Source organism: Bombina bombina, chromosome 7 (assembly GCF_027579735.1).
Source record: "Bombina bombina isolate aBomBom1 chromosome 7, aBomBom1.pri, whole genome shotgun sequence".
Taxonomy (NCBI): Eukaryota; Metazoa; Chordata; class Amphibia; order Anura; family Bombinatoridae; genus Bombina; species Bombina bombina.
The window spans coordinates 476,991,927-477,002,438 of record NC_069505.1 but is presented as its reverse complement, the minus strand read 5'-3'; positions in this window follow the sequence as shown (position 1 = coordinate 477,002,438).

Below are 10,512 nucleotides of genomic sequence, written 5' to 3'. Positions count from 1 at the left end.
CACCGGAGCGTGTTATTACTTCTCTGGCAGAGTTTGAGGAAGAATCTGACAGAGATTTTTTACTATGATTTTAACCGGAGTCGTTAAGATCATATTGCTGTTCTCGACCATCTGAGGGAGGTAAAGGCTTCAGATCAGGGGACAGCGGGCAGATGAATCTGCATTGAGGTATGTGGCAGTTTTTATTTTCTGAATGGAATTGATGAGAAAAGCCTGCCATACCGTTAAAATGACATGTATGTATACACTTCAGTATTCTGGGGATGGTATTTCACCGGAACTACTGTGTTAAAGGTCACTAATCCTTTTAATAACTATTCTCATGTTAAACGTTTTTGCTGGAATGTAGAATCGTTTACATTGCTGAGGTACTGTGTGAATAAATATTTGGGCATTATTTTCCACTTGGCAGTTTTTTTGCTTTAATTGTGACAGTTTCGTTTCTCTTCACTGCTGTGTGGGAGAGGGAGGGGCCGTTTTTGGCGCTCTTTGCTACGCATCAAAAAATTCCAGTCAGCTACTTTTATATTTCCTGCATGATCCGGTTCATCTCTGACAGATCTCAGGGGTCTTCAAACTTCTTTGAAGGGAGGTAAATTCTCTCAGCAGAGCTGTGAGAATTCTTATAGTGACTGTGTATAAAAAACGTTGTTTTGTTTTCTTATGTACAAATTTAATTAGTGTTGTTTTTTACTAATGGGAACAAACCTTTGCTAAAAGTTGTGTTGTTTTAAAGTTTGATGCAATAACTGTTTTTCAGTTCATTATTTCAACTGTCATTTAATCGTTAGTACCTCTTTGAGGCACAGTGCGTTTTTTTGCTAAAAAAGATTATAACCAAGTTGTAAGTTTTTTTGCTAGTGTGTTAAACATGTCTGACTCAGAGGAAGATATCTGTGTCATTTGTTCCAATGCCAAGGTGGAGCCCAATAGAAATTTATGTACTAACTGTATTGATGCTACTTTAAATAAAAGTCAATCTGTACAATGTGAACAAATTTCACCAAACAGCGAGGGGAGAGTTATGCCGACTAACTCGCCTCACGCGACAGTACCTGCATCTCCCGCCCGGGAGGTGCGTGATATTTTGGCGCCTAGTACATCTGGGCGGCCATTACAGATAACATTACAAGATATGGCTACTGTTATGACTGAAGTTTTGTCTAAATTACCTGAACTAAGAGGCAAGCGTGATCACTCTGGGGTGAGAACAGAGTGCGCTGACAATGCTAGGGCCATGTCTGATACTGCGTCACAGCTCGCAGAGCATGAGGACGGAGAGCTTCATTCTGTGGGTGACGGTTCTGATCCAAACAGATTGGACTCAGATATTTCAAATTTTAAATTTAAATTGGAGAACCTCCGCGTATTACTAGGGGAGGTCTTAGCAGCTCTCAACGATTGTAACACCGTTGCAATACCAGAGAAACTGTGTAGGTTGGATAAATACTTTGCGGTACCGGCGAGTACTGACGTTTTTCCTATACCTAAGAGACTAACTGAAATTGTTACTAAGGAGTGGGATAGACCCGGTGTGCCGTTCTCACCCCCTCCAATATTTAGAAAGATGTTTCCAATAGACGCCACCACTCGGGACTTATGGCAAACGGTCCCCAAGGTGGAGGGAGCAGTTTCTACTTTAGCTAAGCGTACCACTATCCCGGTGGAGGATAGCTGTGCTTTCTCAGATCCAATGGATAAAAAATTAGAGGGTTACCTTAAGAAAATGTTTGTTCAACAAGGTTTTATATTACAACCCCTTGCATGTATCGCGCCGATTACGGCTGCGGCAGCATTTTGGATTGAGTCGCTTGAAGAGAACCTTAGTTCCTCTACGCTAGACGACATTACGGACAGGCTTAGAGTCCTTAAACTAGCTAATTCTTTCATTTCGGAGGCCGTAGTACATTTAACCAAACTTACGGCTAAGAACTCAGGATTCGCCATACAGGCACGCAGAGCACTGTGGCTAAAATCCTGGTCAGCTGATGTTACTTCTAAGTCCAAATTACTTAATATACCTTTCAAGGGGCAGTCCTTATTCGGGCCCGGTTTGAAAGAAATTATCGCTGACATTACGGGAGGTAAGGGCCACGCCCTACCTCAAGACAAGGCCAAAGCTAAGGCTAGACAGTCTAATTTTCGTCCCTTTCGGAATTTCAAAACAGGAGCAGCATCAACCTCCACTGCACCAAAACAGGAAGGAGCTGTTGCTCGTTACAGGCAAGGCTGGAAGCCTAACCAGTCCTGGAACAAAAGCAAGCAGGCCAGGAAACCTGCTGCTGCCCCAAAGACAGCATGAACCGAGAGCCCCCGATCCGGGACCGGATCTAGTAGGGGGCAGACTCTCTCTTTTCGCCCAGGCCTGGGCAAGAGATGTTCAGGATCCCTGGGCACTAGAGATCATATCTCAGGGATACCTTCTAGACTTCAAATTATCTCCCCCAAGAGGGAGATTTCATCTGTCAAGGTTGTCAACAAACCAGATAAAGAAAGAAGCGTTTCTACGCTGCGTACAAGATCTGTTAACAATGGGAGTGATCCATCCGGTTCCGTGGTCGGAACAAGGACAAGGGTTCTACTCAAACCTGTTTGTGGTTCCCAAAAAAGAGGGAACTTTCAGGCCAATCTTAGATTTAAAGACTCTAAACAAATTCCTAAGAGTTCCATCGTTCAAAATGGAAACTATTCGGACAATCTTACCCATGATCCAAGAGGGTCAGTACATGACCACAGTGGATTTAAAGGATGCTTACCTTCACATACCGATCCACAAAGATCATCACCGGTATCTAAGGTTTGCCTTCTTAGACAGGCACTACCAGTTTGTAGCTCTTCCATTCGGATTGGCTACGGCTCCAAGAATCTTCACAAAGGTTCTGGGTGCCCTTCTAGCGGTACTAAGACCGCGAGGGATTTCGGTAGCTCCGTACCTAGACGACATTCTAATACAAGCTTCAAGCTTTCAAACTGCCAAGTCTCATACAGAGTTAGTTCTGGCATTTCTAAGGTCGCATGGATGGAAAGTGAACGAAAAGAAGAGTTCTCTCTTTCCTCTCACAAGAGTTCCATTCTTGGGGACTCTTATAGATTCTGTAGAAATGAAGATTTACCTGACAGAAGACAGGTTAACAAAACTTCAAAATGCATGCCGCGTCCTTCATTCCATTCAACACCCGTCAGTAGCTCAATGCATGGAGGTGATCGGCTTAATGGTAGCGGCAATGGACATAGTACCTTTTGCACGCCTACACCTCAGACCGCTGCAATTATGCATGCTAAGTCAGTGGAATGGGGATTACTCAGATTTGTCCCCTACTCTGAATCTGAATCAAGAGACCAGAAATTCTCTTCTATGGTGGCTTCATCGGCCACACCTGTCCAGGGGGATGCCATTCAGCAGGCCAGACTGGACAATTGTAACAACAGACGCCAGCCTACTAGGTTGGGGCGCTGTCTGGAATTCTCTGAAGGCTCAGGGACTATGGAATCAGGAGGAGAGTCTCCTTCCAATAAACATTCTGGAATTGAGAGCAGTTCTCAATGCCCTTCTGGCTTGGCCCCAGTTAATAACTCGGGGGTTCATCAGGTTTCAGTCGGACAACATCACGACTGTAGCTTACATCAACCATCAGGGAGGGACAAGAAGCTCCCTAGCAATGATGGAAGTATCAAAGATAATTCGCTGGGCAGAGTCTCACTCTTGCCACCTGTCAGCAATCCACATCCCGGGAGTGGAGAACTGGGAGGCGGATTTCTTGAGTCGCCAGACTCTTCATCCGGGGGAGTGGGAACTTCATCCGGAGGTCTTTGCCCAAATACTTCGACGTTGGGGCAAACCAGAGATAGATCTCATGGCGTCTCGCCAGAACGCCAAACTTCCTCGCTACGGGTCCAGATCCAGGGATCCGGGAGCAGTTCTGATAGATGCTTTGACAGCACCTTGGAACTTCAGGATGGCTTATGTGTTTCCACCCTTCCCGCTGCTTCCTCGATTGATTGCCAAAATCAAACAGGAGAGAGCATCAGTAATTCTAATAGCACCTGCTTGGCCACGCAGGACTTGGTATGCAGATCTAGTGGACATGTCATTCTGTCCGCCTTGGTCTCTACCTCTAAGACAGGACCTTCTGATACAGGGTCCATTCAAACATCAAAATCTAACTTCTCTGAAGCTGACTGCTTGGAAATTGAACGCTTGATTTTATCAAAACGTGGTTTTTCTGAGTCGGTTATTGATACCCTGATTCAGGCTAGGAAGCCTGTTACCAGAAGGATTTACCATAAAATATGGCGGAAATACCTATACTGGTGCGAATCCAAAGGTTACTCCTGGAGTAAGGTTAGGATCGCTAGGATATTGTCTTTTCTACAAGAAGGTTTAGAAAAGGGTTTATCAGCTAGTTCATTAAAGGGACAGATTTCAGCTCTGTCCATCTTGTTTCATAGACGTCTGTCAGAAAATCCAGACGTCCAGTCCTTTTGTCAGGCTTTAGCTAGGATCAAGCCTGTGTTTAAAGCTGTTGCTCCACCATGGAGTTTAAACTTAGTTCTTAACGTTTTACAGGGTGTTCCGTTTGAACCCCTTCATTCCATTGATATAAAAATGTTATCTTGGAAAGTTCTGTTTTTAATGGCTATTTCCTCGGCTCGAAGAGTCTCTGAGTTATCAGCCTTACATTGTGATTCCCCTTATCTGATTTTTCACTCAGACAAGGTAGTTCTGCGTACTAAACCTGGGTTCTTACCTAAGGTAGTCACTAACAGGAACATCAATCAAGAGATTGTTGTCCCATCCTTGTGTCCAAATCCTTCTTCAAAGAAGGAACGTCTTTTACACAATCTGGATGTAGTTCGTGCCCTCAAGTTCTACTTGCAGGCAACTAAAGATTTTCGCCAAACTTCTTCCTTGTTTGTCGTTTACTCTGGACAGAGGAGAGGTCAAAAAGCTTCTGCTACCTCTCTATCTTTTTGGCTTCGTAGCATAATACGTTTAGCCTATGAGACTGCTGGACAGCAGCCTCCTGAAAGAATTACAGCTCACTCCACTAGAGCTGTGGCTTCCACTTGGGCCTTTAAGAATGAGGCCTCTGTTGAACAGATTTGCAAGGCTGCAACTTGGTCTTCGCTTCATACTTTTTCCAAATTTTACAAATTTGACACTTTTGCTTCTTCGGAGGCTATTTTTGGGAGAAAGGTTCTTCAGGCAGTGGTTCCTTCTGTATAATGAGCCTGCCTATCCCTCCCGTCATCCGTGTACTTTTGCTTTGGTATTGGTATCCCAGAAGTAATGATGACCCGTGGACTGATCACACATAACAGAAGAAAACATAATTTATGCTTACCTGATAAATTCCTTTCTTCTGTTGTGTGATCAGTCCACGGCCCGCCCTGTTTTAAGGCAGGTAAATATCTTTTAAATTATACTCCAGTCACCACTTCACCCTTGGTTACTCCTTTCTCGTTGATTCTTGGTCGAATGACTGGGACTGACGTAGAGGGGAGGAGCTATATGCAGCTCTGCTGGGTGAATCCTCTTGCATTTCCTGTTGGGGAGGAGTTATATCCCAGAAGTAATGATGACCCGTGGACTGATCACACAACAGAAGAAAGGAATTTATCAGGTAAGCATAAATTATGTTTTTTTGAATAGCTTTAGAGATTTCCTGATCAGAAATAGGAGAGTTTATATCTTGTATCATTCCTGTATCTAAGGATGGGTAAATCAGCTTTTCCCAGTATCTGTCTCTTTGAAGATAATTGGATTCTCTGTATTTATAAATCTGTTTGTAATAATTGGTAAAAATCTCCAATATTTCTTCAGGGGTATTATAGGTCTTATCTTCACTATATATTTTCTGAAATACCGGGGGTCTATTATTGTTTTTGACCAGAAATGCGAGGAGCTTGCCTGATTTATTTCCATGCCTGTAGTATTTTGCTTGTGTTTTAAGTTCTCTTTGAGTGGTTTCTTTTAAAAGAAAAATATCTCTTTCTTTTTTTGCTTTATTATATTTGTCCCAATTTGATTGTGTTTTAGTTTTCAAGTATTTATTGTAAGAATTCGTTACAGATTGGGAGACTTGTTTCTCTTTTTCCCTTTGTTTTCTTTTTTGCCTTACATTGTAGGCGAGAATCTGGCCCCTGAGTACCGCTTTACTTGCTTCCCAGAATATGACTGGTTTATCAAGATAATCATTATTATACTGTTGGTATTCCTCAAATTTGGCTCTAAGCCAGTTTTTAAATTTAATATTTGTATATAGGTGCCTAGGAAAGTAAAAGCGAGCAAAAAGATCATTATTATTTCTCATGAATATTTGTAGTGAGATCGGAGCATGGTCTGATAGACATATGGAGCTTATATCAGATTGGAGTTTCTTTTTGGCTATGTTATCATCTATCAGAAAAAAATCTATTCTAGATAATGATTTATACACTTTCGACATACAAGTATATTTTCTACTCTCCGGGTTCTGCACTCTCCATATGTCCATCAGGCCAAGATTTTGAGAAAAAGCTCCTAGTATCCTGGTCTCCATCCGATCTCTTTTAGTCCTTATTGATTTAAATTTATGTCTGAATCTATCTAATTGGGAGTGGAAAGTCATATTAAAATCTCCTCCAATAAGCAGGAAACCTGGAGCCATCTGCAGTATCCTCACTTGGAGGGAGTCCCAAAACTTGTTACATAAATAGTTAGGAGCGTAGATATTGCATATTATATAAACTGTGTTTTCTAATTTTATTTTGATAATAAGGTACCTACCCTCAGAGTCAATGTCCGTTAGCAGAGTTTCATAATTAATTTTTTTTCCAATCAAAATAGCTACCCCTTTTTTTCTTTTCTCACTTGGTGCAGCAATGACACTTTCTACCCAGGCAAATTTTAAGAAAAAGACCTCTCACCCTCCACCCCCCCCCTCGCCTCCCCCCCCTCGAGAGTTCCTGCCCCCCATCCAGAAATTACTTCCCATTGATCCCCTATCCCTAGAGTCGAGGGAAAACCAAGCCTTTTTTTTAAAAATTCAGTTCATTATCAGTTTGCGCAGTCAACCGGTTAAAGTTAATTCTTCTTTAGATTGGTATCTGTAAGGATCTCTCTAACTATCTGAGAGCTTTCTGCTTCTCTTACTTTATCGAAAAACATAATTTATGTAAGAACTTACCTGATAAATTCATTTCTTTCATATTAACAAGAGTCCATGAGCTAGTGACGTATGGGATATACATTCCTACCAGGAGGGGCAAAGTTTCCCAAACCTTAAAATGCCTATAAATACACCCCTCACCACACCCACAAATCAGTTTAACGAATAGCCAAGAAGTGGGGTGATAAGAAAAAAAGTGCGAAGCATAAAAAATAAGGAATTGGAATAATTGTGCTTTATACAAAAAAATCATAACCACCACAAAAAAGGGTGGGCCTCATGGACTCTTGTTAATATGAAAGAAATGAATTTATCAGGTAAGTTCTTACATAAATTATGTTTTCTTTCATGTAATTAACAAGAGTCCATGAGCTAGTGACGTATGGGATAATGACTACCCAAGATGTGGATCTTTCCACACAAGAGTCACTAGAGAGGGAGGGATAAAATAAAGACAGCCAATTCCTGCTGAAAATAATCCACACCCAAAATAAAGTTTAACAAAAAACATAAGCAGAAGATTCAAACTGAAACCGCTGCCTGAAGAACTTTTCTACCAAAAACTGCTTCAGAAGAAGAAAATACATCAAAATGGTAGAATTTAGTAAAAGTATGCAAAGAGGACCAAGTTGCTGCTTTGCAGATCTGGTCAACCGAAGCTTCATTCCTAAACGCCCAGGAAGTAGATACTGACCTAGTAGAATGAGCTGTAATTCTCTGAGGCGGAGTTTTACCCGACTCAACATAGGCAAGATGAATTAAAGATTTCAACCAAGATGCCAAAGAAATGGCAGAAGCTTTCTGGCCTTTCCTAGAACCGGAAAAGATAACAAATAGACTAGAAGTCTTACGGAAAGATTTCGTAGCTTCAACATAATATTTCAAAGCTCTAACAACATCCAAAGAATGCAATGATTTCTCCTTAGAATTCTTAGGATTAGGACATAATGAAGGAACCACAATTTCTCTACTAATGTTGTTGGAATTCACAACTTTAGGTAAAAATTCAAAAGAAGTTCGCAACACCGCCTTATCCTGATGAAAAATCAGAAAAGGAGACTCACACGAAAGAGCAGATAATTCAGAAACTCTTCTAGCAGAAGAGATGGCCAAAAGGAACAAAACTTTCCAAGAAAGTAATTTAATGTCCAATGAATGCATAGGTTCAAACGGAGGAGCTTGAAGAGCTCCCAGAACCAAATTCAAACTCCAAGGAGGAGAAATTGACTTAATGACAGGTTTTATACGAACCAAAGCTTGTACAAAACAATGAATATCAGGAAGAATAGCAATCTTTCTGTGAAAAAGAACAGAAAGAGCGGAGATTTGTCCTTTCAAAGAACTCGTGGACAAACCCTTATCTAAACCATCCTGAAGAAACTGTAAAATTCTCGGTATTCTAAAAGAATGCCAAGAAAAATGATGAGAAAGACACCAAGAAATATAAGTCTTCCAGACTCTATAATATATCTCTCGAGATACAGATTTACGAGCCTGTAACATAGTATTAATCACGGAGTCAGAGAAACCTCTATGACCAAGAATCAAGCGTTCAATCTCCATACCTTTAAATTTAAGGATTTCAGATCCGGATGGAAAAAAGGACCTTGTGACAGAAGGTCTGGTCTTAACGGAAGAGTCCATGGTTGGCAAGATGCCATCCGGACAAGATCCGCATACCAAAACCTGTGAGGCCATGCCGGAGCTATTAGCAGAACAAACGAGCATTCCCTCAGAATCTTGGAGATTACTCTTGGAAGAAGAACTAGAGGCGGAAAGATATAGGCAGGATGATACTTCCAAGGAAGTGATAATGCATCCACTGCCTCCGCCTGAGGATCCCGGGATCTGGACAGATACCTGGGAAGTTTCTTGTTTAGATGAGAGGCCATCAGATCTATCTCTGGGAGCCCCCACATTTGAACAATCTGAAGAAATACCTCTGGGTGAAGAGACCATTCGCCCGGATGCAACGTTTGGCGACTGAGATAATCCGCTTCCCAATTGTCTACACCTGGGATATGAACCGCAGAGATTAGACAGGAGCTGGATTCCGCCCAAACCAAAATTCGAGATACTTCTTTCATAGCCAGAGGACTGTGAGTCCCTCCTTGATGATTGATGTATGCCACAGTTGTGACATTGTCTGTCTGAAAACAAATGAACGATTCTCTCTTCAGAAGAGGCCAAAACTGAAGAGCTCTGAAAACTGCACGGAGTTCCAAGATATTGATCGGTAATCTCACCTCCTGAGATTCCCAAACTCCTTGTGCCGTCAGAGATCCCCACACAGCTCCCCAACCTGTGAGACTTGCATCTGTTGAAATTACAGTCCAGGTCGGAAGAACAAAAGAAGCCCCCTGAATTAAACGAAGGTGATCTGTCCACCACGTTAGAGAGTGCCGAACAATCGGTTTTAAAGATATTAATTGAGTTATCTTCGTGTAATCCCTGCACCATTGATTCAGCATACAGAGCTGAAGAGGTCGCATGTGAAAACGAGCAAAGGGGATCGCGTCCGATGCAGCAGTCATAAGACCTAGAATTTCCATGCATAAGGCTACCGAAGGGAATGATTGAGACTGAAGGTTTCGACAGGCTGTAATCAATTTTAGACGTCTCTTGTCTGTTAAAGACAGAGTCATGGACACTGAATCTATCTGGAAACCCAGAAAGGTTACCCTTGTTTGAGGAATCAAAGAACTTTTTGGTAAATTGATCCTCCAACCATGATCTTGAAGAAACAACACAAGTCGATTCGTATGAGACTCTGCTAAATGTAAAGACTGAGCAAGTACCAAGATATCGTCCAAATAAGGAAATACCACAATACCCTGTTCTCTGATTACAGACAGAAGGGCACCGAGAATCTTTGTGAAAATTCTTGGAGCTGTAGCAAGGCCAAACGGTAGAGCCACAAATTGGTAATGCTTGTCTAGAAAAGAGAATCTCAGGGAACTGATAATGATCTGGATGAATCGGAATATGCAGATATGCATCCTGTAAATCTATTGTGACATATCATCCCTTGCTGAACAAAAGGCAATATATTCCTTACAGTTTACCATCTTGAACTTTGGTATCCTTACATAACGAAATCAATAATTTTTAGATCCAGAACTGGTCTGAAGGAATTCTCCTTCTTTGGTAAACAATGAAGAGATTTGAATAAAACCCCATCCCCTGTTCCGGGAACTGGAACTGGCATAAATACTCCAGCCAACTCTAGATCTGAAACACAATTCAGAAATGCTTGAGCTTTCACTGGATTTACTGGGACATGGGAAAGAAAAAATCTCTTTGCAGGAGGTCTCATCTTGAAACCAATTCTGTACCCTTCTGAAACAATGTTCTGAATCCA